Raw genomic sequence first — 23,725 nt, 5'->3', positions numbered from 1 at the left:
ACAAAACCGAAACAGAATGAAACAAAAACGGAGCAAAGAATAGTTGTAGCAATTTTCTCTTTCTCCGGGCCAAACAACTTCAAGCCTTGAGCCAACCATTTTTCCCAGTTTGCCTGAGAAAATTCTAGGGATAGGCAGCTTGAAACAAAAACAAAATAAATCAAAAGAAGAACACATTGTTTTTTGAAATGGTCACCCATTCTGTCACCTTCCCTCAGGGGCGAGCAATTTTACTCACCTCCAAGCTTCAGGCGCTCCCCGTACAGGGCCACCAGTTGCCGCTGTCTGGCTGGACACAAGATCACGAGCCACTCAAACAGGAACAAACTTTATTTGAAAAAACCGCCAACACCACGTCCGTGCCTGGGAAGCTTCCCGATCCACCCACGCGGCGTTCTGCCGGTTCCTTCCCGGAACTCCAGCGCAAGCGCCTCCTCCGGAATTCCCTCCTACTGCACTTTCCCAACCAATGGGAACTCTCCAGGAGTCCCGCAGCAGGAGTCCGGTATCCATATGAATGTAATTTTTAACATAATCATATCATCTCAATGGCTAGCTGGCATCACCTTTCAATCAAAAATGCCATGCATCATATTAATTGGCTGTGGCTCCCAGCAGGGGCCCCTCTGCCACGGCACAAGTCTGTGCCTGGCTCTCCCAGAGAGGGTGACAACTGGCACTGCGGCAAACTTGTCCTGGTGACAGAGCACCCTGGGAAGGAGCCCAGGCCTCGGTGTGCACCACTGAGCTTGTGAACCCAGCTGCCAAAGGCCTGTGCATTTGCCAAAGCCAACCTGCCCTTGCCAGTTTTGGAGGTTCCCAAGAATACAGAGATGCTGGATTCACAGGCTTCTCCATGGGGAAGGTCACCCACAGGGAGCATCCCAACACTGTCTTCCTCATCCTCCCCAGCATGGCTTCAGCAAATCTCGGCTTGGCCTGTGGGGCACTAAAGAGTGGCAGGTAAGCTGCGGGTGGGAGAGCACAGGGTGCATCTGTGACGCTTCTGCTTTGGGCTCTCAATGTCCCAACCCTAGACCTCCCTCTGCATTGGTCTGCTAGAGCTGCTGCACAAAGGCACACTAGCGTGGCTTGGCAATGGGCGCTTATTCTCTCAGTCTGGAGGGTGGAGTCCAAGTCCAAGGTGTTAGCAGAGCAGCTTTACCCTGGGCCTCTCTTCCTGGCTTGCAGAGAGCGCCTTCTGGCTGAGTCCACGGAGGTCTTCCCTCCGTGTGTGCATCCTGTTGTGTGAATTTCTTCTTTTCGGAGGAACACCTATTAGTCCACCCTAACCACCTCGTGTCAACTTATTCACCTCTTTAAGTACTCTGTTCCAACCTAGTGGCGTTCTGAGGGCCAGGAAGTAGGGATGCAACATACAAATATGCGGGGACACAATTCAGCCCATCACACCTTCTTGGGAATCTTGGAGACAGAGAGAGAGTGCTTCCCGCCTCCCTGTCCCAGCCTCCCTTGCAGCTGAGGTGGCTCTGTCAGTGGATGCTCTGTACTTGGGTCTAGGACTCATGAGGCAGGCACCAGGGCAGAGGGGCTCCCCCTCCCTTTAGTGCTAGTGGCAGCCTGTCAGGAGCAGCCTCAACAGGAGGGGGTGAGGCTGGGAGCAGTGGCCGTGACCTTGGGATGGCACACACAGTGGCACCTGCTGCTCTGGGGCAGCAGTGCGGGTTTCCATGGCAGGGTTTGGGGCTCTCAATGTCCCGCTGGCTGAGCCTCACACCCGGGTTCTCTAGCCCTCCCTCGACTTCTGTGAGCTTCCTGATGTACTTCTGATAGTTCTTTTTTTTTTAAATATTGATGTATTATAATATACATAATAGTGGGACTCATTGTGACATATTTACGCATACACATAACTTAATTTGGTCATTTTCATTCCCCAGTGAATTCCTCTTCTGCTCACAGCAGCTAGAATCAGTTTCTGTTGCTTGCCTCTGAGAATCCTGAGTCTCACTTACAGACACATCTCCATATGATTGTAAGTAAAACAGGGGAGGGGAAAAAAGTCAACGTTTATTGTAATTCAGGAACAAAAAAGCTTTAGCATAACTTGAAGTTGCACTGCATTTAAATTTTTGTTTTTTTCAACAGTTGAGCACAGAGGAAAACCAGACTTCTCATCTCTACCTCAGAGAGGGAGCTGATTCTTAACTCCTGTCATCCAGTGAAGGATCCAAGGTACAGCACCAAGTTATATCATGGTGGCCCAGGAACCCAGGGGGCCCCATCGTGTCTCTCAGCTCTTGTATTCTCTTGAGGTCTTGCAGAAGAAGATTTCAAGCAAGACATGAAATGTAGTAAAAGTTGAGCAAAGTCTCCTAGAAGAGAAAACACATTCAAGGAAAAGGGTGGGTCATCTCAAAGAGGAAAGTGACTTAGGTTTTACAGTTTTACCTACAAACCAACCTCTATAAAGCCCTCCCCCCCCTCCTCCTCCCCCTCCTCCTCCCCCTCCTCCTCCTCCTCCCTCCCCCTCCTCTCCCTCCCCCTCCCCCTCCCTCTCCCCTCCCCCTCTCCCCTCCCCCTCCCCCTCCCCCTCCTCCTCCTCCTCCTCCTCCTCTTCCTCCTCTAGAGCTATCATGGGTCCCTCTTGCCTCCGGTTTCACCACCCCACTGAACCATCTCCAGGGTGATGAGCACATGGAGAGAATGGGTATCTAGGGACACCTACCACCTGTGGCCTCTATGCAAATGCTCCACTCACACTATCACATTTCAACTCTCACAACAATTGTCCAAAGTTATCATTGTTTTCCGGATCCTTCTGGCCACGCCAGCAGGGAAATAAAACTAGTCACCATAAGAACCTTAAAGGCTAGACTCTGGCTTCAACCTCACTGGGAGTCCCAGACCACCTCAGATAGCCACCCCAATACTCCTGAGAGTGCGCAGAAGTGTGGTTCCCCTGCACTCACGGACCACCCCTTGGTTCACCCCTGCTGTCTGCCATCTTCCTAGCCTCCACCAGAGTCCCAGCGTCCATCCTCTGCCAAGGCCTGTCAGACCGCCCCTGCGCCATGCTGGCACATGGGGAGGGGACACCTCACTGTTGCTGCAGAAGCAGGTGCTGCAGATGCCATGCGGTGGACATGCCCCTTCCAACATGGGCACTTTGGTCCTTCTCCGACACTTCCCCAAAGTCTCACTTCTGAACACAGTTAGGTTGGGGACAAAGCCTTCCACACACAAGCCTTGGGGGATATCTCAGATCCAATCATAGCAGACGCCAACCCCTCCACGTGCCTCATTAGTGTCCACAGGGCCTGACCTGATGTGGAGGGCAGCACAGGTGCTATAATGAATAGGCGTTTGTGGAATTGAAAGTGAGAAATAAAACATAGTAGTGGTTCCACTCTGAGAGACGAAAGTTAATCATTGCATGCCTGTAGATTACAAAAAGTGGAGGAAAGAAATTAAAGGAGCATATCTTTCCATTAAAAAATCAAAAACTAGGAAGCATTTCATAAAACCTGTAGGGCACTGGAGCACATCAGTTAACCCCTTGAGATAGATGTCTCAGGGAAACTCCTGTCTGAACATGGGACATGATGGGGCACCCACACCTGGCCCACTCCCTGGGGGTCTGTGGCCCTCATTTCTTAGTATTGACAAGTGTTTCAAAATGACATAACATGGGGGGTGGGGTTCTGAAGTTGTGTGAGACACATAGCATCTTGGCAACTTTTCTCTAACTCTAAAATTAATCTAAGAAAGTTTGCTTAAAAGGATGAGGAAGTGCTGGGAGCCATTAGCCAAGTAGGTATGACAATTTACTTGCCAGCGTACCCCCATGTTGCTTAGTGGAAGGTGACCTTGCTCAAGGACCAGGGCGGATCCGTGTTTAGGGCGTATCCTGCTGCCTGAGTTCCTCTTGAGTTCTTAGGGTTTCAGACAGTATTTTTGGGAGACAGAAGCCCAGTGGAGGTGTGGATTTGGGCAGAGAACGTGGATTTCCCCAGAACGCATTTGTAGACGGCCAGTGTGAGATCGGGAATAAAGAATTGCTGTTTGAATCTACAAAGCTGTGAGTGGCTCGTGATTTGTGCCCAGCCAGACTGCGGCAAGGAAGGAGGACAAATCAGGGACCCACCCCTGATTTGGTATCTCTCAATGTAGGAACAGCTGGGCCGAGATGTGCAGCAAAGGGACCGGCTGCCAGCCCAGCCATGGAAACCAGGAGCAGAAGGCAAGGCTGAGCCAAAACACCCTGAGGCCTGAACCCCCTCAAGGATCAATGCTTTAAATGTGCACCATAAGCAGAGATTCACATCCGTCTTTTAGGGACACAATTAAATGTCATATAAATGAGGGAAAAAACAGTTATTTTTCTTTTGCTTCCTGTTTGGAGGGAAAGCTAAATACGGGTGGCAGAGAGAAGGTATTTGTTCTAGTAGAAATGGAAATATCTAGCTGAAGAATCAAATGGCCTTGTGTTAATTTGCCTCCAGGATATTGGCATTAACGCCAAAATCTCTTTGCCAAGATTATGGACAATTTGCCTGGAGTGGGGCGCCATCTAGTGGCCATTCCCATGTCCTCTCGTACACGCCTGAGAGCGGAGCTCCACACTGAACACGAGGTGGCCTGCTCACACTGAGTTCTCTAGGAGGTGCCTGCAGGATCAAGCCATCTGTCGTAGGAAAAGCCTGTCCTGGTATTTCTTTTCCTCATTTTGAAGGTGCAGGTGCATCTCATACACCATTGGGATTTGCTGTCCTTAAAACTTCAGCAACTCCAAGTCTTGGATTTGTTCTTGTCTATTTTTTCGTAACTGCTCCTTGTTCCGGGACGGCAGTTGCCAGGCAGGTCTGGTGTACACTTGCAGACTGCAGTGTGACCAGGAGGACATTACAGACGGAGGACCTGGTGCAAATGGAGGGCCCTAAGACACCCACCCAGGATGGCCGAGCAGAGGCTGAGACTCTGGGATGGGCTCCCCTTCCTCAGTTCAGGCCTGACATGTATCTAGTCTGTCCCTTTTCCAGAAGTCCGTGTGTCCCCAGCAGTGGCTGGGTCACTGCAGAGACTGTTCTCACAGAAGAGAGCCTCCCCAGAGGGAATGTCCTGCAGGAACCAGTGTGGGCACTCGGAACACGTGAGAAGAGGTGATGCAGCCACTGGTCACGTGGGGAATACGACCAGCCCACGTCCTGCATGGGGTCCCCCAGGTACCTTAACCTCTGAAGCCCTTGGGAAGGAGGATTCAAGAGAACAGGTGATATTTCTCAGTTTTACAAATATACATGTTATCTTGCTGAAATCTAGGTCTTAAGCAGTAATTAAGAGAAGTAAGTAAGGTGTTTGGTTGCTTGGTTGGTTGGGTTTTTTTTGTGAAATCTTACAGGAGTTCATCTAAGGACAACAATTATTAATAAGGGGACGGGGAGCTGGTTATAGAATTTTCTGAGAGCTGGTAAGAAAAAATATGGATCTTCCCTCTTCAAGAAACTGCATAATATTTTCTCATTATGTTACTTTTCCTCCATGACATCAACTTTTGAAACAAATTATTCCTAAAACTTGAATTATTAGTTATTCTCTATTTTTCCGTCAACTAACAATGTTACTGCCCTGAAGAACCCAGTGCTCTACACAGAACCTGGAGCACAGCCTGTGCTTGATAAATGTTACTTGATTATATTGAAGTGAGTTGATAAAATCCTAATTAAAAGTAAAAAATAGTTGGGGGCTGTGGGTGTGGCTCAGTGGTAGAGCACTTGCCTAGCATGCGTGCAGTGTGAGTTCCATCCTCAGCACCACATATAAATAAAAAAATAAAATAAAGGTATTGTGTCCAACTGCAACTAAAAAAATATTTTAAAAAAGTAAAAACTAGTTGATGGTTTAGGTTTTGTCATGGATTAATTTTTTTTTTTCCTAAGGGACACTATTGTCTCAGAAGTCTTTTGAAATATTGGGATTAATCTCTGAGTACTCTGTTTAACCTGAGGTTACCAGTTTTCAAGAGCCATGGACTAGAAATGCAGAATCTGCTCTCTGAAAACAAACAAACACACAAACAACAAACTTTTCCCTTTTTGAGAATTTTAATTCTTCAATAAAACTCACTGAGTGCTCGGTTAGCAAAAGAAAAAAACTCATGTAAAACCTCTCTCTCATATCATGAGTTCTGGAAGGATTAAAGAGTCAAATGAGAAAGAAAAGGAAAGAAGGAGAGAGAGGAAAGGAATGAGGAAGGAAACCTATACATGTATATTTATGGCTGCTTTATTCATAATTGCAAAACTTGGAAACAACCAAATGTCCTTCCGTGGGTGAATGAATGAACACATTCAGAAAAATGGAATATTTAGCACTAAAAAGAAATGAGCTATCAAGCAGGAAAAGACACAGAGGAACCTTAAATTATTACCTCTTACTGAGTAAAAGAAGCCAATCTGTATAGACCACATACTCTGTGATTCCAACAATATCACGGTCTGGAAAAGTCAAAATGAGGGAGACAGTAATGAGGTCAGTGGTTGTCAGGGCTGGGGGAGGAGAGAGAAGCAGGGGAGAGGATGTAGGGCAATCAACTAGTCTGTTTGGAACTGTGACAGTGGACATATGACCTTGTAGATATTGGATGTACTCAGGAAGGGTGACCTCTAATGTCAGTTGTAGAGTACATGGGATAATGATGCTTGATTGTTCATCGATCATAACGAATGCACCCCTCTGGTGGGAGGGTTGGATAGTGGGGAGGGTTTGATAGTGGGGAGGGTTTGATAGTGGGGAGGGTTTGATAGTGGGGAGGTTGTGCACATGCAGGGACATGAAATTTCTGTACCACCCATTTCGTTTTTCTATGAACACTAAACACACACACACACACACACACACACACACATGTGCACGCACGCGCACACACATGAATGTGGATGCGGTTTTTGAACAGACAGGCAGTCTCTAAGCATAAAAATGAATTTTAAAAATCCCAATGAAAAAAAAAATCACCATTTGACTTTTCAAAACCTAAAAGGCAAGTTGCAAATTAAAGGATCAAAACACTCTCGTGAATAAAATAGATCACCAGGCAAGAGATGCACAAGGGAAGGCAGAGACAGAGGCCACTGGCCCCGCGTGGACTCCACCCCACAGGGTGCCCCCAGTACCATGGCGAACCCAACGCTAGAAGTACATTGTCCTGGCTCCCTGACGGGGCAAACTCGGGAATATCTGTGTGTAAATGTGAAAAATGCCAGCAATTTAAGTATGCTCATTAACGGGAGAGTTGAGCAACCTCCAGTGAATCTTTAGAGATTATTATACAGTCACTTCAAACAATGTCGAAGAAAGGTTTTTAGTAGCCTGGGACAAGAGAGGCCCCCCTCAGGAAAACTACCTCCATGGAGACCAGGGCTCCCCAACCCAGATTCCAAGCCAGAAGAAATCTTCTTTGCCGTGAGACTAAAATGACGTTGATGCTAATAAAACTCTGATCACTGTCTTTTGTCCTCCACTCCTTTCCTTATTAGCAGCTCCTTCTTTAGTTTAAGAATGTTTGGTTTTTGTTTTTATTTCATTTTGCTTGTTGGGAGTTTTTTGTTTGGTTTGGTTTGGTTTGGTACCAGGGATTGCATGCAGGGATGCTTAACCACTGAGCCACGTCCCCAGCCCTTTTTTATGTTTTACTTAGAGACAGGGTCTCAGTGAGTTGCTTGGGGGCCTCTCTAAGTTGCTGAGGCTGGCTTTGAACTCAAGATTCTCCTGCTTCAGCCTCCTGAGCTCCTGGGATTAGAGGCATGAGTCTCCATGCCTGGCAAAGGACTCACCCTATAATGACGGGGAAGCGTGTCTGTTGTCATTGATGTAAAGTGGGAAAGAACATGAAAGCCAGATCCAGGCTAAGACCTTGAGACCCTTAGAAGGGAGCAGTCCAGTCAGTAATCAATGTCATTTTCCCTTGCTCTTGAACCAGACAAGCTGAACCTAGAGTCCTTTCAAGGAGAAAAGTTTTATAGAGGGAAAAGTAGATGGGTGTAAAGATACAGTCAGTAGGCAGGGAGGGAGGGGGATGGATAATAGGGAGGGAGGGAGGTAAAGATGTGAACTATTTTAGAATATATCTACACAGTTATATCTATGTTGTTGCAAATATTATGAGATTAGAGGAAAAGGTTTTCCATCAGCACTTCAACAAGGTAAAAGATCATAATTAGATTAATAAATAGGCCCTTAATTTTTATCATAAGTGAAATTTTAAAATAGGAATTTTAACGGCATCACAATATCTGACTTCAAATTATACTGCAGGGCTATAGTAATCCTGCATGGTGCTGGGTCCAGGGGCACACTCCTGTAATCCCAGTGGCTTGAGAGGCTGAGGCAGGAGGATCACAAGTTCAAAGCCAGCCTCAGCAACTTAGCAAGGCCATAAGAACTTAGTGAGAACCTGTCTCAAAATAAAAAAAATTAAAAAGAGCTGGGGATGCGGCTCAGTGGTTAAGGGCCCTAGGGTTCAATCCCCAATGCCAAAAACAAACAAAAAACTTTATGAAACTGGCATAAAAAAACAACAAACAGACACATAGACCCATGGTACAGAATGGAAGATACAGAGACAAACCACACAGATATAGTCATGTGATCCTTGACAAAAGTGCCAAAAATACTCATTGGAGAAATGACAGCCTTTTAAACAAATGGTGTTGGGAAAACTGGCTATCTATAAGTAGAATAGTGAAACTAGATGCTTATCTCTTACTCTGTACAGGAATCAACTCAAAATGGATCAACCACCTAGGAATTAGATCAGCAACTACGCAACTCCTAGAAGAAAAATGTAGGACAACACTCCTGCAAATAGGCACAGACAATGACTCTCTCACTAGAGACCCTAAAGCTCGGGAAATCATGCCAAGAGTCCATCGATGGGATGGCATCAAGTGTCCACACAGCAAAGGAAACAACCAGGAAGGTGTAGACAGAGAACCTACAGAATGAGAGAAAAATCTTTGCCAGCTACTCTTCTGACAGGATTAGTATTTAGAATATATAAAGAACTAAAGAAAAAAAATGCAACACCAAAAAAACTCAAAAAAAAAAAATGAACACCAAAAAAACAAATAACCCAATAATAAATGATAATAAATGAGCAAATGAACTAGATACTTCTCAAAAGAAGAAATACAAATGGTCAACATATATATGAAAAATAAATGTCCAACACCATTAGAAACTAGGGAAATGCAAATCAAAGCCACACTGAGATTTCATCTCACACCAAGTTGAACGGCAGTCATTAAGAATACAAATAATAACCCATGCTGGGAGGAAATGGAGAAAACGATCATGTTTACACTGTTGATGGGATCAGAAGTTAATCCAACCACTTTGGAAATAACATGGAGGCTCCTCAGAAGACTAGACAAGGAACCACCATTTGACCCAGCTATACCACTCCTCAGTATTTATACTAAAGAATCAAAGTCATCACGATACAGTGACAAATGCATGTTTATAGCAACACAATTCACAAGAGCCAAACTATGGAACCAGCCTAGGTGTTCATCAGCGGATGGATGGATAAAGAAATGGGGTATATATACACAATGGAATTTAACCCTAAAGAAAAATGAAATTCTGCTTGTTCACAGGAAATGGATGGAGATAGAGATTATTATGTTAAGTGAAATAAACCAAACTCAGAAGGTCAAGGATTCTATGTTTTCTCTCATATATGGAAGCTAGAGAAGAAAAAGGGGGAAAAATGGGGTGGGTGGGCAGGATCTCATGAAAATCCAAGGGAGATCAACAGAGAAAAGGGACAGGGACTAGGAGGAGGCGGGGAGTGATATTGGCCAAATTTTATATTATACGGTGTGCATGCACCAATGTGTGATGACAAATTCCATCATTGTGTACGTGTGATGCGCACGTAGGACAACAATGAAAATGTGGAAAGAGAGAGATATTTACTTCAAGATACTCATCCAGATACTCATGAACTTCATCTGAGAACACGCGACCCTGGCCTATTTACAGAGGTTGAGGTCTGAGGTGAAATTCTTCATTTTCTCCCCAGACAGAAAAACGGTGTTTTCTCCCTTCTGGCGTTCTGACATTATTTAAATAAGGGTAGATTTCCACTTCTGGCAATGGGCAAGAAGAAGTAGCCTATTTGGCATGATATAGAACAGGAATAAAACTCTCTTGTGGCTTCTGGTTTTTGCAATCAAAACAAAGTTTTAAATGGGTCTGTCCAGAAAAGAAGAGCCTCTCTAATCTAAATACCAAAACACCTAGTGAAAGTCATACTCTATATTCCTTTTTTTAAAAAAAAATTAGGATATCAAATTTGTATACATATTGTGATGTCAATTCTCTAAATAAATAAGGATGCACCATGATGGGCCAGTGAACACAAATATACAACAGTGTGTAATATCACAAAAAAGAGGTAACCAGGTACTATGGGTTTTCTGGCAGCAAAACACACCACCATTATGAAATTGAGATGCGGGGGGAATCAGACAAATAATGCAATTCCTTCAACTAGTAAGTAGCAAGGGAGGGATAAGAAGATGGAAGGGAAGCTGGATGTGGTGGAGCACAACTGTAATCCTGCTACTCAGGTGGCTGAGGCAGGAGGATCATAAGTTCAAGACCAGCCTGGGCAATCTATCAAGAACCCGTCTCAAATTAAAAAGGGCTGAGGATGTAGCTCGGTGGTAGATGCTTGACCAGCACATGCCAGAACCTGAGATCAAGTCCCAGTATTTTTTAAAAAAAGAAAAGAAAGAAGTAAAAAGGAAGATGGAAGGGGAGACAGGAAGCCTGTACATTGAGAGAGACTTAAAGGGCCTGTCAATCAAGGACTTCCACTTGAGATAGACATGGAGTGACGGGAATGGCCTTTCTGAAATTCACAGCTATAAACCAGACACAGTGTACACAGCAGCTATTCTCCAGTATTGGACAAGGAGAGGAGGATGAAATTCTTGAGAAAAAGGAAACAAATTGAATCCCAAGCCACCCTGGCCATCTCTCAGGGGAACATTTCTGACCATGGTGCAGGGGACAGAGCCTGAGTGGATGGAGTAAGGTAGCCTCACTGAACTGAGGGGCTGAGATTTGAGTTTGGGACAGTGGATCCGAGTTCCTGAGCTCAGGGAGCTCCCATGGGTGGGCAGGGCAGGAGGCGTGGGCATTGGAGGTCCTCCGTGACCTTGGCTGGACTCTACGTGCAGGGGAGACTCCATAAGGCTTAGCCAAGCAGTGGCCGTGGGACCATGAACAGAATACCAAAATCTGTGCATTTAGGAGACGTTGGAATTTCAGCTTGTAGCTGAGTGGTAAGACCTTGCTGAGCAATCTGGGCTTGAAGTGGAGATCACAGAAAGATCACAACTTAAGAGAAAGGACCATACCACAGCTCCCAAATTAAAATCATCCAAATGCCTCTCAATAGAGAAAAAGATACATATAGTTGCACATTGATATTATGGACTATGACTCAGAAAAACAGATATTCTACTGACACATTTAATGATGTAAAGGGATCACAAATACATTATAGAGAGTGAAAGTATCAAGAAAGAAGATCAAAACAGACCAGCGCTGGTTCAGGGCACTTATCATGGGGCTGGCAGATATACTTAAATCCGGTTTCAGACACATCAGCAGCTGAACCTTTGAACTGGACTGCAGATACCCTCTCCCTGCCCCCATTCAAGCTGACCTGGAAACTGGCCCAGACCAGTTAACCTCTGCTGACCAGAGTAGTGGATACCTCCACCATACTACCCCACACTGAGACTAGTCCCTTTCTTACAAAACAGCTGAACTTTTTCCAGCACTGATTGTACTTCCTAACAACTGCCACACCACCCTACCCCACCCCTAGCTATAAATACAGCCACCCTTTTGTAAATCCTGAGAGCACATTTTCAAGAGTGCTTGAATTTCTGTTTTCCTGGATTGCAGTCCTAATCATCCTCAAATAAATGTAATTCTCTTTGTTGTCTGCTAGGTTGATTTTGTTCTTGCTTAAGAAAAGAACCTGATATTTATCCAGGAAAGTCTATGAAGCTAAGGGTACAGAGTAAGCACTGGAACTAGCAGCCATTAGCCTAAAGTTAGAAGACTTCTAACTTCTCTCTCTCTCTCTTTCTTTCTTTCTTTCTTTTTTTAAATCATAGTACAGAGATTCTCTGACCTACAATGTTTAACGTAAGATTTTTCAACTTGACCATGGTGCAAAAGCAACACATAGTCAGCAGAAACTATGAATTTGGATTCGGGGCGCCTAGCATTATTGGGTCCAATCCTCTTCTGTGATGCAGGCAGTGGCAGAAAACCACAGCTCCCCCTCAGCCTTGAGATCACAAGGTGAAGCAACTAACACTAGAGTGTACAGTGGTGCTAAGCCAGGGCACTCAACAGTTGTGCTACACACTCTTGCCCAATATCCAATGCATTTGGGGCTTACAGGTGTTTCAAGTTATGCTGGGCTTACCAGGACCCAGCCCCATCATACCTGAGCAGCACCTGTGATGGTCATGGTACTCAGGTTGGCCAAGTCCTTGACACGGAAGACAGAGCATTCTGCCGAAGGTGAACTTCCTGCTGTTTGTCCCTGTGCTAGAAACAGAGGTGATGAGGGTGGCTGTGTGGGCAGGGAGGGTGCTGTTTCACCCTTTGTGATTCAGGGTCCAGAAGGAGAAGCAGGCCGGGTGGCGGGGCTGGCCTTCGGGGTATTAACTGTGCAGCATCCCTGACACAGGTGAGCTCTGCCTTCCTCCCCACCCTGCCGCAGTCTGGCTGGGCACAAATCACGAGCCACTGAAGCAGGAACAAACTATTTCTGAACTCCACCAGCACATGCCACACACACTCCTGGGAACTCCCCCTGAACCCCACGTGGCTCCTCCAGGAACCAGCAACCGGAAATATCCCCCCTCCGGCACTTTCCCAACCAATGGGAACTCTCCGGGAATCCCTGCGAGAGCTCAAGCGGAACTCAACGGGAACTCCGCCAGAACTCAAAAGTCATCATCTTAATGGCTCCCTAGCATCACCTCTCAACCACTACTTCTGGCAAAAATGTCATGCATCATCTCGACTCGGCTATGGCCCTCAACACCACCCCCCCTTTTTTTTTTAATTTTTAATATTTATTTATTTATTTTTTTTTTTAGTATTTGGCGGACACAACATCTTTGTTTGTATGTGGTGCTGAGGATCAAACCCCGGGCCGCACGCATGCCAGGCGAGCGCGCTACCGCTTGAGCCACATCCCCAGCCCCAACACCACCCCTTTTGAGATAAAGTAAGATCTGTCTGTGTTTGGGGGACCTCAACAGACAGCAGGAGTGTTCTGGGGCCAAGCCAAGGGCTATTGAGAAAGGGAGCCTGGGGTCTTGGCACCCTTCCTGAACCCTCAATTCCAGGATCATACTGACACCTCGATGCTGGAGCCTTTGAACCATGTGAAGGACCCTTAGGAACAGGCATTGTTGGTGACTGAGGCGCTGGATCTCCAAGCCTATTTGCAGGTTGGCGCCACTCACTGAAGGAGATGAGACCCCTGCTGAGGCCCACAGGGGTGCCACTCCCTGGAAGTGTGCAGGGAACTGCAGCTACCTCACCAGGACAAGGCAAGGGCAAGTGTCGGATTAGGTCCACCTCCTGGCAGGTGACTTGCCCTGGCAGATGACCATTCTGCAGTTGGATGCCAGCCTCCCTCTGAGATCTGGAGACCCTACTTGGCCATCTACTACTCACTGTGGTGTGATACACCCCAGCATTGCTTCTTTCACTTGTCAAATTGCAGGGCCACTATCAACACAAACAATAAAGGAAGGCAAAACTGGACAGACGGGTGGTTTCACATGGCCCAAGATAAAAAGATAATTATTAATTAATTAAAGATAATGTGGCAGGAAGGTCCAAGAAAACATGGCAAGCTCCAGTGCAGTTAAGAAAGGCCTTAGTGTTCAGAGTATGAGCAGGAAAACAAGAAAGCCGGGTCAGCAATAGAAGTGCAGGGTCATTCTGGGAGGTTGGTCAAGCAGCGCCAGATGACCAGGACTGTGAAGAGCAGCAGATCCAGCCTCTTCTTAGCCCTCCTACCTCAGAAAAAGGAACTAACAAGAACTGGACAGGGAATCAGCACCTTGCCAAATACCTGTGTTTCATGGAAGAACTTATGCACTTCAGGAACTTGAAGCAGTAGGTAGAGAAATTGGAAAAACTATAGAAAATGAACTAAGACAGGACCCCACTATCACATAGACAGGGTCAATTCTGGGAGAAACCAGTCCTATGAGAAGGAGCTTGGGGCAGCCCTCTGGGCTTGCTCTTCACAGAATGGCTGGAAATTGGGGGTTCAGCTTTGAGTATGGTTTCTGAGTTAGGCCCAGACCTAATAGTGGACACCATCATCAATTCCATAGCCAGACACTGAAGACACTGGGAAGGATCACGCCCGGGGCATGAGGGAGAGAAGGACGCCACTCCAGGAGAAGACAGGAAGAGAAGCCTGGGAAGGAAGAGCCAGTGACAGGTGGAGAGAGCATTGGAGAATTGACAGCGGAGGACCCGAGGGCTCCCTGGGGTGTAGACACGCCCTCTCCAGACCAGGGCTAGAGGGTACCAAGCAGTGTGGTGTGAGAGATCCTGAAACTTCAACTTCTGGTTGATTCTTTATCCAAACCCGAATCGCACTTCTCGGGGGAGTTCCACCCGCTGAGACCCGTGGATCTCCCAGGTTTCAGGCCGAGTTCCAGTGAAGCAAAGCACGACGGGTGAACGCTGTGACCTCCAGGGTCCTGGGATGTGATGTCGGCTCGGCCTTCGCTGGGCTCCGGCCTTAGCTCCCATTTCCCATGCCTTTTACCCCACTCCCCTCAAGGCCTGTGTCCTGCTTGGCTGTGTTCCCCGCACTTTTGTCATCGCCTGTCATTCCCCTGGGTGTCGAAGCTCACAGCCTATTTCCTGGCCTCACCAGTCTTCGGTAAGATAATGCCACCAACGTACATATATTCCAGAATCCTGGCGCAGCGCCAGCCGAGGCCACATTGGTGCCGCCTTCTGGAATCTCCATCTGCCATGGACCACGGACCACCCCTGAATTGGACAGCCAAGGTTTGGGCCTGAGCAGAATCAAGCCTGGTCTTGCCCCCATCTGAGCTGTGGTGCCCTCTGCTACGTGTCTGCACTTGATGGCCTCTACCAGGAGCCAGCGCTCTGCCCAACTCATAACTGATTCCTGAGGATATGTGTTGCACCATCCAGACCAGCTAAACTCCACCCCACTTTATTTATTTATGTTTTTTTTTATTATTATTATTATTATTATTATTATTATTATTATGTACTAGGGACTGAACCTAGGGGCACTTAACCACTGAGCCACATCCCAGCCCTTTTTTATAATTTACTTAGGGACAGGGTCTCCCTAAGTTGCTTACAGCCTTGCTAAGTTGCTGGGGCTGGCTTTGAACTTGCAATCCTCCTGCTTCAACCTTCCAAGCCGCTGGGATTACAGGCCTGTGCCACCATGCCCAGCTTACACCGTGCTGTCTTGCCACACTGCTCCAGCTTTGTCCTACATCTCCCCCAAAATGTGATAACGTGACCAGGGTTACATCTAAATAAAGCTTTTCTTTAAAACAATCTGAGAAATCTAGATTACTTCCAATTTAGTAGTCATTTTAGAGGATTAAAAAAAAATTACATCATAACAGATTGTGGTTGTCTTTTCTGGTGGGTGGCATTCAATTTCAATTCACTCTGCACATTGGCAAGAGAGTGCCAACCGGCAGAGAGTAAGCTGCCTGTCATGGGGTGCAGGAAAAATGAAATGGAGAGAGGGGGAGGAATGATTTCTGTTACTGGTATTAGAGATGTTACGAATCCCACAAAAACAAACTATTCTCACAAAAGCAGGAAGGAAGGTGAAGCTGCAAAATCATATGGCTAAAACTACTTTGGTCCCATTTTTGGAATAAATAAATATAGAAATACATTTTCAGGTGAGTAATGATATACTCTGTTGAGATACTACATATAGTTCAACTTTATGCACTTTTAGGCAAAGGTGCAAGTTATTGGTTAAAAAGTTACCATAGTTCTTTACTGAAAGAAATAATTTCCTGCAGGTCAGACAATCAGAGCAAGTCAGGCTTGATCTATAGTCCGTGGCTTCCATACAGAGGGATTACTGAGTGTCCAGGGTGAGGCCATAGTCCTTCTTAAGCAGTACACATAAGGACCAGTACACATAAAACTCATATATTGTAAAATCCAAATTCTTGATTTTTCATCCCAGAAACTCGGATTGTTGGTTGAATTAGAGCCCCAAGATCAACATTTTAAATAATCACACTAAGTGATTTTACCGCACTTTTTTTTTTTTAATCGGCTTGGAGAGATCCGTTAAGGCACAGGAAGATGCTACTGTTCCTTTTTCATTACTAAAGAATGAAATCGCTTGCATTCAAATGCATGTCCACGTTTGGAAAGCTAGTAGCAAGTCACACGTAACAGCTCTCGGCAGTCGGCATACTGAATAATATCAAACAATTCAACACCTGAACACACTGGGCACCAGGATACCCTGAGTGTAAGAAACAGGGTTCTAGAATCAACAAATAGCAGAGGGACTTGCTGCTTGCCTGACATCCACCCACCAGCTGATCGGAGCAGACTTCAGAACACCTGAGTTCCCGTGACCTCCCACAGCTGAGCCACTCAGCTCACTTGCAGTTCGGTTGTGTGTCCTCTCCACGGACTGCAGCCACCCTCAAAGGAGCGCCCTAAGAAATGGCCTTCAGAGCATTGAGCTCTCCTGACTTTAAACACTTCTCTAAAAGACCTTAATTAGCAAACTTGATTCTCTCTAAAGCAAACTGACCTGTTCAGAGATCATCAGCTCCTGCCTTTCAGCCAATTCCATCACATCTTCTCCAAACACACTTCTACCAGTGTCCTGCAGAACCTTCTCCCTCAGCTATTTAAACATTGGCTGCCATCAGAATCACTGTAGAAGTTTTACAATGCCAAAGCCTGACTCCTAGCATATGCAGAATGAATCAAAGGCCTAAATGTAAGAGCAAAATTTTTAAATGTTAGAAGAAAACAGAGATAAATCAAAAGAAAAACATATATACATTGAACTTCATTGAAATTCTTCTGTGCATCAGAAGATACAATCAAGAAAATGAAAAGATAATCTACAGAACAAGAGAAAATATTTGCAAATCACATATCTGATAAAGGTCTGGTACCCTGAATATATAAAGAACTCTTACTACAGGGAAGGAGGAAAAAAAAAAAAAAAAAGACAAGTCACCCAATTAAAAAATGGGCAAAGGACTTGAATAGACATTCCCCAAAGAAGAAACACAAATGACCAACAAGCAGATGGAAAGACACACAACAATGTTGGTCATTAAGGAAGTGCAAATTAAGATCACAATGAGATACAAATTCGACCCACTAGGATGCCATAATGATAAAAGGGAAATAACAAAGTTTGGCAAGGATGTGGAGAAATTGGGACATTGCTCATGGGACTGTAAAATGACGCAGCCTCTGTAGGAAACAGCTTGGCAGAGCCTCAAAAAGTTAGGGCTGAGGATGTAGCTCAGCAGTGGAGCACTTGCGTAGCATGCATAGGCCCTGAGTCCCCAGCCCTGGAAAAAAAAAAAAAAACTAAACAGAGAGCTACCATATGGCCCGATAAGTCCACTCAATAAATACGTCCCCAAAATAATTGAACAGGTATCCAAAAAAAAAGACTTGCACAAGATTGTACAAAGAACATTCTATGTAGTAGCCAAAAAGAGGAAACAATCCAAATGTCCATCGGCTGATGAATGGATAAACAAAATGTAATCTATCCAGACAATGGAGTGTTCTTCAGCTGTAGGAAAGAATCAAGAACCGATGCACGCTACAACATGCATAAAACTTGAAGATGTTATCTTATGTGAAAGACAGTGACACGAAAATACTGAATGATCCCACTTATATGCAATACCCAGAATAGGAAAATCCACAGAGACAGAAAATAGAGTTGTTGCCAGGAGCTGGGGGAAGGAAAGGATGGAGACTGGCTGTGTAACCGGTAGGGACACCCACACCTTCACCAGGGAATAGCCAGAGGTGAGGGTTGCACAATGCTTTAAATGGTTTATTGTCTGGAATATGGATTTACCTCAATTTTTTTTTAAAAAGTCTCAATTCCACATCCCAAACCTATTAAATCTGAATTTCTAGAGACTAGACCCATCTATGAGTTTGTTTTGGTTTGGTTTGGTTTAGTACCAGAGATCGAAACCCAGGCCACTTAACCACTGAGCCACATCCCCAGCCCTTTTTTGTATTTTATTTAGAAACAGGGTCTTGCTGAGTTGCTTAGGGCCTTGCTAAGTTTCTGAGGCTGGTTTTAAATTTGTGATCCTCTTTCCCCAGCCTCCCAGCCACTGTGATTACAGGCGTGCACCACCACGCCCAGCTTCAGTATATTTTAAAGCTGTCCAGAGATTTCAAAGTGCAAGCCAGATTAAGAGCCACGGACTTAGTCCCTGGCTATCTCTGCCCTTCCCAGAGTTCCAGTGGAGTTTGGAATTGATAGCATAGGTCTAGTATATAGAAATGTCCAAGCAGTGTCCTTTATTGAGTGTACTGTGGGCCTTCAGTCTCAGCTCCTGTGGTCCTCCAGGGCTTGCCAATCCTCCTTAAATGGTTGCTGTCCAAGGAGGACATATGCCTGCATTCCTGGTCAGCTGTTCTATCCCACTCCACCAGTGTGCTCACAGGTAGAGGAGTGAGGTCCTGAGGCCTCTTCCTGCATTCTGCTCTGGAGGAATTCTTACAATGAGAATTGCAATGGTGTTGCTGTTGATTCTTGCACTGTCCGGCCATTTGCCATTTATGTGGCCACGTAGAGTCTCAGCCTGAACTTTCAGGAACTCTGGCCTAATGAGTCCTCACAAGAGGCAAAGATCTAGCTGAAAAGGCCAGGCGCTTCCTTGCTGATAGGACACAGGCCTGTCACTCAACCTGGCCAATAAGAGGAGCCCTTTGAAAAGAGCTGGTGATGCAGAGAAGCAAAGACAGCCAGGAAGCTGCCCTGGGGGTATTTACTGGGATCTCAGGGGTGATCTCATCCAGTGCCCATGGGGTCCCCAGTCCAGGTCCTGGGGTCTTGTGCTCAGCAGCCAGACCAGCATCGGCATCTATCAGGTCAATGCAAGGTTTGGAGCTGGTTTCTGGCTAAGTGGCATCTTATTTCTTTAATATGCTCATTTTTTTTAAAAGTATCTATTCATTTGTGTATTTGCAGTATTCGGGATTAAACCCAGGGGCACTCTACCACAGAGTTACATCCCCAGCCTTTTTTAAAATTTTTAGAGACAGGGTCTCACCAAATTCCCGAGACTGGCCTCAAACCCGCATATTCCTTCCTCAGACTGACCTCACTGGGGTTACAGGTATGTGCCAGCAAGCCTGGCTAATGTGCTCATTTAATTCTCAAATTTAAATTGTCATTTTCCTTTGCATGCGGACATTTCTCTGCAAGAGAAGTAGCTCTCTGTTGACTTCTCTCCGACACTGCAGACCTAACTCTGCCTACGCTATTTGTTCGCACAGGGTACAGAAAATGCCCTCACGCCCCCTTTTAACCTGGCCCTCGCCAGTTCCATGTCTCAGTAGGCCTGGCCTCCCTTCTCTCCACAGACCATACACCATTACCGCTGAGGGCTCCATCCCTTGCTGGGGGCGGTTTGGGGGACAGCTGGGGGACAGGAATGCTAGTCTGAACCAGAACTTTGGGACCTTTTGTAGAAACAGTGTTTGGTCCTAGGCCCATCCCTCTGCTCTGCAACCATTCATCCATTTGACACCGTAGGCCCTCTCTGTGCCAGACAGTGTTCTAGGCCTTTGGCCAAGACAGTGGCTGAGACCAGGTCTCTGCTCACGTGTTGCTCACATTTCAGGGGAGGGGGTGGAAACTAATAACCAAATTAGTTAAAACCGTGATGAGAGCCTCGAAGACAGGATACGGGACAGACACTGCAAGAACACAAGAAGGAGGGGTCAGCGTGGCATGCTGCTTAGACACAGTGGCAGGGGGAGGGCATCTGAGCTGAGGACTGAGTCGTATGGAAGCTGGGCACCCAGACATCTGGGAGAGAGAGCAGCATCTCAGACCGCAGCAAACTAGAGAGGGCCATTACTCATTACCTGTCTTCCCACTGACACAGGTCTGTGCCCCTCCCCTGAATCCAGCCAGCTCCATAACTGCCTTGACCAACAGAACATGGCAGGTTGATGCTGGGCCAATTTCAGGCCAGCAGAGACCAGCAGCTCTCACTTCCCACCTCTTGGGACCCTCACTCTGGGATCCCTGAGCTGCCAGATGAGAATCTGACTTCCCTGCTGGAGAGACCCTGAGAGAGTGTCTGGAGAGGGCAAGCAGCTCAGCGGGAACCAATCTTCTAGAACTTTCCAGAGCCTGCCAGACCTCCCTGCTGAGCAACAGGCATGTGAGTGAAGCCATCTCAGACCTTTCAGATCAGCCACCAACTGAACACCAGCATGTGACCCACAGCAATGCCACATGGAATAGAAGAATGGCCCAGTTGAGCCCTGCCCAGATGCCTGACCCACAAAATTATTGTGATAAATACTGAAATGGCGGATAAGTTGCTTAATCGTGGGGTCATGTTATGCAGCAACTGATAACCTGGACACAGTCCAAGAGAATGGATGGTGAAAAAGGCCTGAGCCCTGGAGTATCCAAGGGGCCAAAGTCAGGCCAGCGTGGTTGGGGCTTTAAAAAGATGGAGAAGAGGAGATGGTGGGAGGGCTGAGCAGGACAGAGGCAGTGCTGCCTGGTGGGCCCCACATTGGGTGGCCTTGGAGGACTCGGCAGATGAGTACTGTGGTCACAGTTTTGAAATTCCCAGCTGCTGTAGGGCAAGGGTGGACAGAAAGCAGCCCACTCAGGAGGCTGATGCAACTGGGGATTTCTCCTGGCCAGGGATTTGGCCCCAGTGTGTACAGACTCACCTTGCAGCAAGGTCATCGGTTCCCTGCCCTCTGCGCCAGCTCGGGCAACTCGTCCTCTGCCTTGTTTCTGTAACCCAGCCTTCAATCTGCCTCTGATTCCGTCCTGTTCCCCAGGACCCCATGGTAGTGGGGGCAGAAAGCAAGGGACTCCATCCTTCTGCATACACACCCCACTGGGAACAAGATCAGGGGAAGTTCCACTGGTGAAACCTCGGGGCGGGGAGGGATTTATTTGAGAGCAATAAGCGTGTCACATATTCTTGGAGCAGCTCCTGGTCCCCAGCATCTTCTCTAGTGCCACCTGCCCATAGACAGAATGAGTCCTGATCTACCCTTTTTTCCCATCATGAAGTTGAGTTGTCCCCCATAGAAGAGGCCCAGGATCACAAGTGCTGCTGTGGCGGGGGCGGGGGGGGGGGTGATTCCTCCTTATTCTGGGGCTCAGTATTAGGCGTATCTTTTTTTTTTTTTTTTTTTTTTTTTTTGGTGGTGCTGGGATTGAACCCAGGGCCTCATACATGCACGGCAAGCAGTCTACCACTGAGCCATATCCCCAGCCTGGGGTTCGATATTAGAAAGCCCCTCCACACCTATAGAATTCTTCATTCTTCAGCCATATCATCAGCATCATCAACGAGAAAGGTGATATTTTGGCCTCGGTGGCCTGATTCCTGCCTCTCAGTTAGGTTCAGACTTGGGTAAGGAAAGGGTCCCTACTTATTGGGATCCTGAGTCCCTAACACCTTAGGTCTTGCATCAATAATCTGTCTGGGGTTGAGGTCCTGCTCAGCTCACAATTGTTCCAAGAATTGCCTGCCTTCTTTTGGTGACTGCCTAGTTACCAGCTGGATTTTCACACTTCCTGTCCCTAGACTTTCCATTGTCGTGTGACACCCACCTCTCCCAGTGCCTGCCCCTTACCTCTGGCTGGATTTCCCAGCACAGCTGCCTGTTTCACCATGACTATCTCTGAAACTGGAATTGGACTTCATGAACATCAGCTGGGCTTCCCCTTGGGTCCTCCCAACGTGCACTCCAGCAGGTGGGTCGTATGTACATGGATGGGTCCCTCCCGCTGGCCAAGCCCACAGCCTCCTGTGCTGTGAGCCCCATCCTTGCAGCTCAGGAAAGAGGGGACAACACTGTGCTTTGGGTTCTACCAGGTCTGCTGTGTGTCCTTTGGCTAGTTTCTCAATCTTTCTGTGCCTCGGTTGCTCAGGTAAACAATTGAGATAGTGACCATAGCATTACCTCATATTTCTGTGATAACTGAAGTAAGACCTTCAGCACTCAGCACCATGCTGGTGTGTAATAGGAACTTGATAGATAGCAGCTGATATTGGGCAAGCCCTCGCCTGCACTTCCAGAGTTGATTTAGAGGGTGAGAGAAGAGAGATGGCAGAAGATGGAGGAGATCTAGAGTCACTCAGGAGCACAAAGTCACCCTGGGACTACAGAATAGCTCACAGAGAGCAGGGACATGACTTTTCATTTTTTGCAACTCTGACATGTAGCTTGGTGCCCAACACATTGCAAGTGGCATAAAAGGTTGTTAAGTAATCCAATGAGCATATATCAAAGTATTTGGGGATGACTAAGAGAGGAACCTCCTCTTTCATGGAACACCATGAGAGGAGACCCTCCTTCCCACCCTTCTCTTTTCCCTTTCTCGGCCAGCAAGGGCAGACCCAGGATGTTGAGTCTGACCTTCACATCACTGTGGCCCTGCCTTTCCAAAAGCTGGTCCCCCAGGATGTCAGCAGGTGCTGGGAACCCCCACGGGTGCTGCAGGCAATGCCATTTTCCTGGAGGGCTGGGCAGGCACTGTAATGAAGAACCGGAAAGACATGCCAGGGCTTCTCCTTTGGGGAGCAGGTGCCACTTCCAAGGAGCAGTGTGGCAGTGAGAGATAAGGGCAGAAATTTGAATTGCTATTGTTTTTTACTCTACAAACAGGAGGGGCTTTCTGTAGAGTCCTTTGTAAGACCCAGTGGCAACGATTATCATGAACCTGGAGTGGGAGAATAACTCAGCTCTTCCTCTCTTGCAGGCGGCTGTTGTACTTGAACCTTCCTCCCTGCAGCAGTGCCCACCACTTGGTATCAGCAGAAGCGAAAACGCATGAGCAGGGAACACCGAGGCCAGCGCTTCCGGCTTTCAGCTCTCAGCTTTTCTGCTGGCCTGGGCTCTGCACGAGTCCTTCCCCTGCCTGTGTCTCCACTTCTTCCTCTTGGAGCCCAGAATTCACAATGTACCTGACACCCCCTTTGTCCCAGTGATACTGTGCGCAGCCTCAGGTGAGCGCAGGGAGGGAGCCTCTGCCTTGGTTGGCAGCAAGGATGCAGTGATGCCATCTGTAGCGCATGCCCTGTGTCCTCATCTGGATTATTACGTGCTGTCACCGCGGGCTATCACCTTCTGCCTCTACCTCCGTACTGGGGGAGGTCCGATAGAGTGTCCTGCACACTTGTGAAGATAAGATCTCGTAACTGAGAACCTTGCACACCAACATGGGACCAGCTTCACAATCCCCAGCCACTGGCTAATGCCCACCACAGCTCTGGATCTGAGCTCCTTTACCTGTTGCTCCTTTACCTCCTCAGCCATCCCCCTGCCCCTCACTCCCACCTCCTGAAGTTACACCTGTCCTCATCACTCGGCAGGAAGAGAGCTCCTGGCC

General features: G+C 47.0%; 1 long non-coding RNA gene across 1 annotated transcript; it reads right to left on the bottom strand.

Moving 5' to 3' along the window:
* Nucleotides 1–3,166: 3,166 nt before the first annotated feature.
* LOC143396423 (uncharacterized) lies at nucleotides 3,167–21,190 on the bottom strand. The gene is made up of 3 exons (XR_013091100.1): nucleotides 21,046–21,190; nucleotides 6,392–6,458; nucleotides 3,167–3,310 (listed from the first exon to the last, which is right to left on the bottom strand). It is a non-coding gene; the product is annotated as an uncharacterized LOC143396423 (long non-coding RNA).
* Nucleotides 21,191–23,725: the final 2,535 nt, after the last annotated feature.

The sequence above is a fragment of the Callospermophilus lateralis genome, chromosome 4 (assembly GCF_048772815.1).
Source record: "Callospermophilus lateralis isolate mCalLat2 chromosome 4, mCalLat2.hap1, whole genome shotgun sequence".
NCBI lineage: Eukaryota > Metazoa > Chordata > Mammalia > Rodentia > Sciuridae > Callospermophilus > Callospermophilus lateralis.
This window is presented reverse-complemented; position numbering and strand designations above follow the sequence as displayed.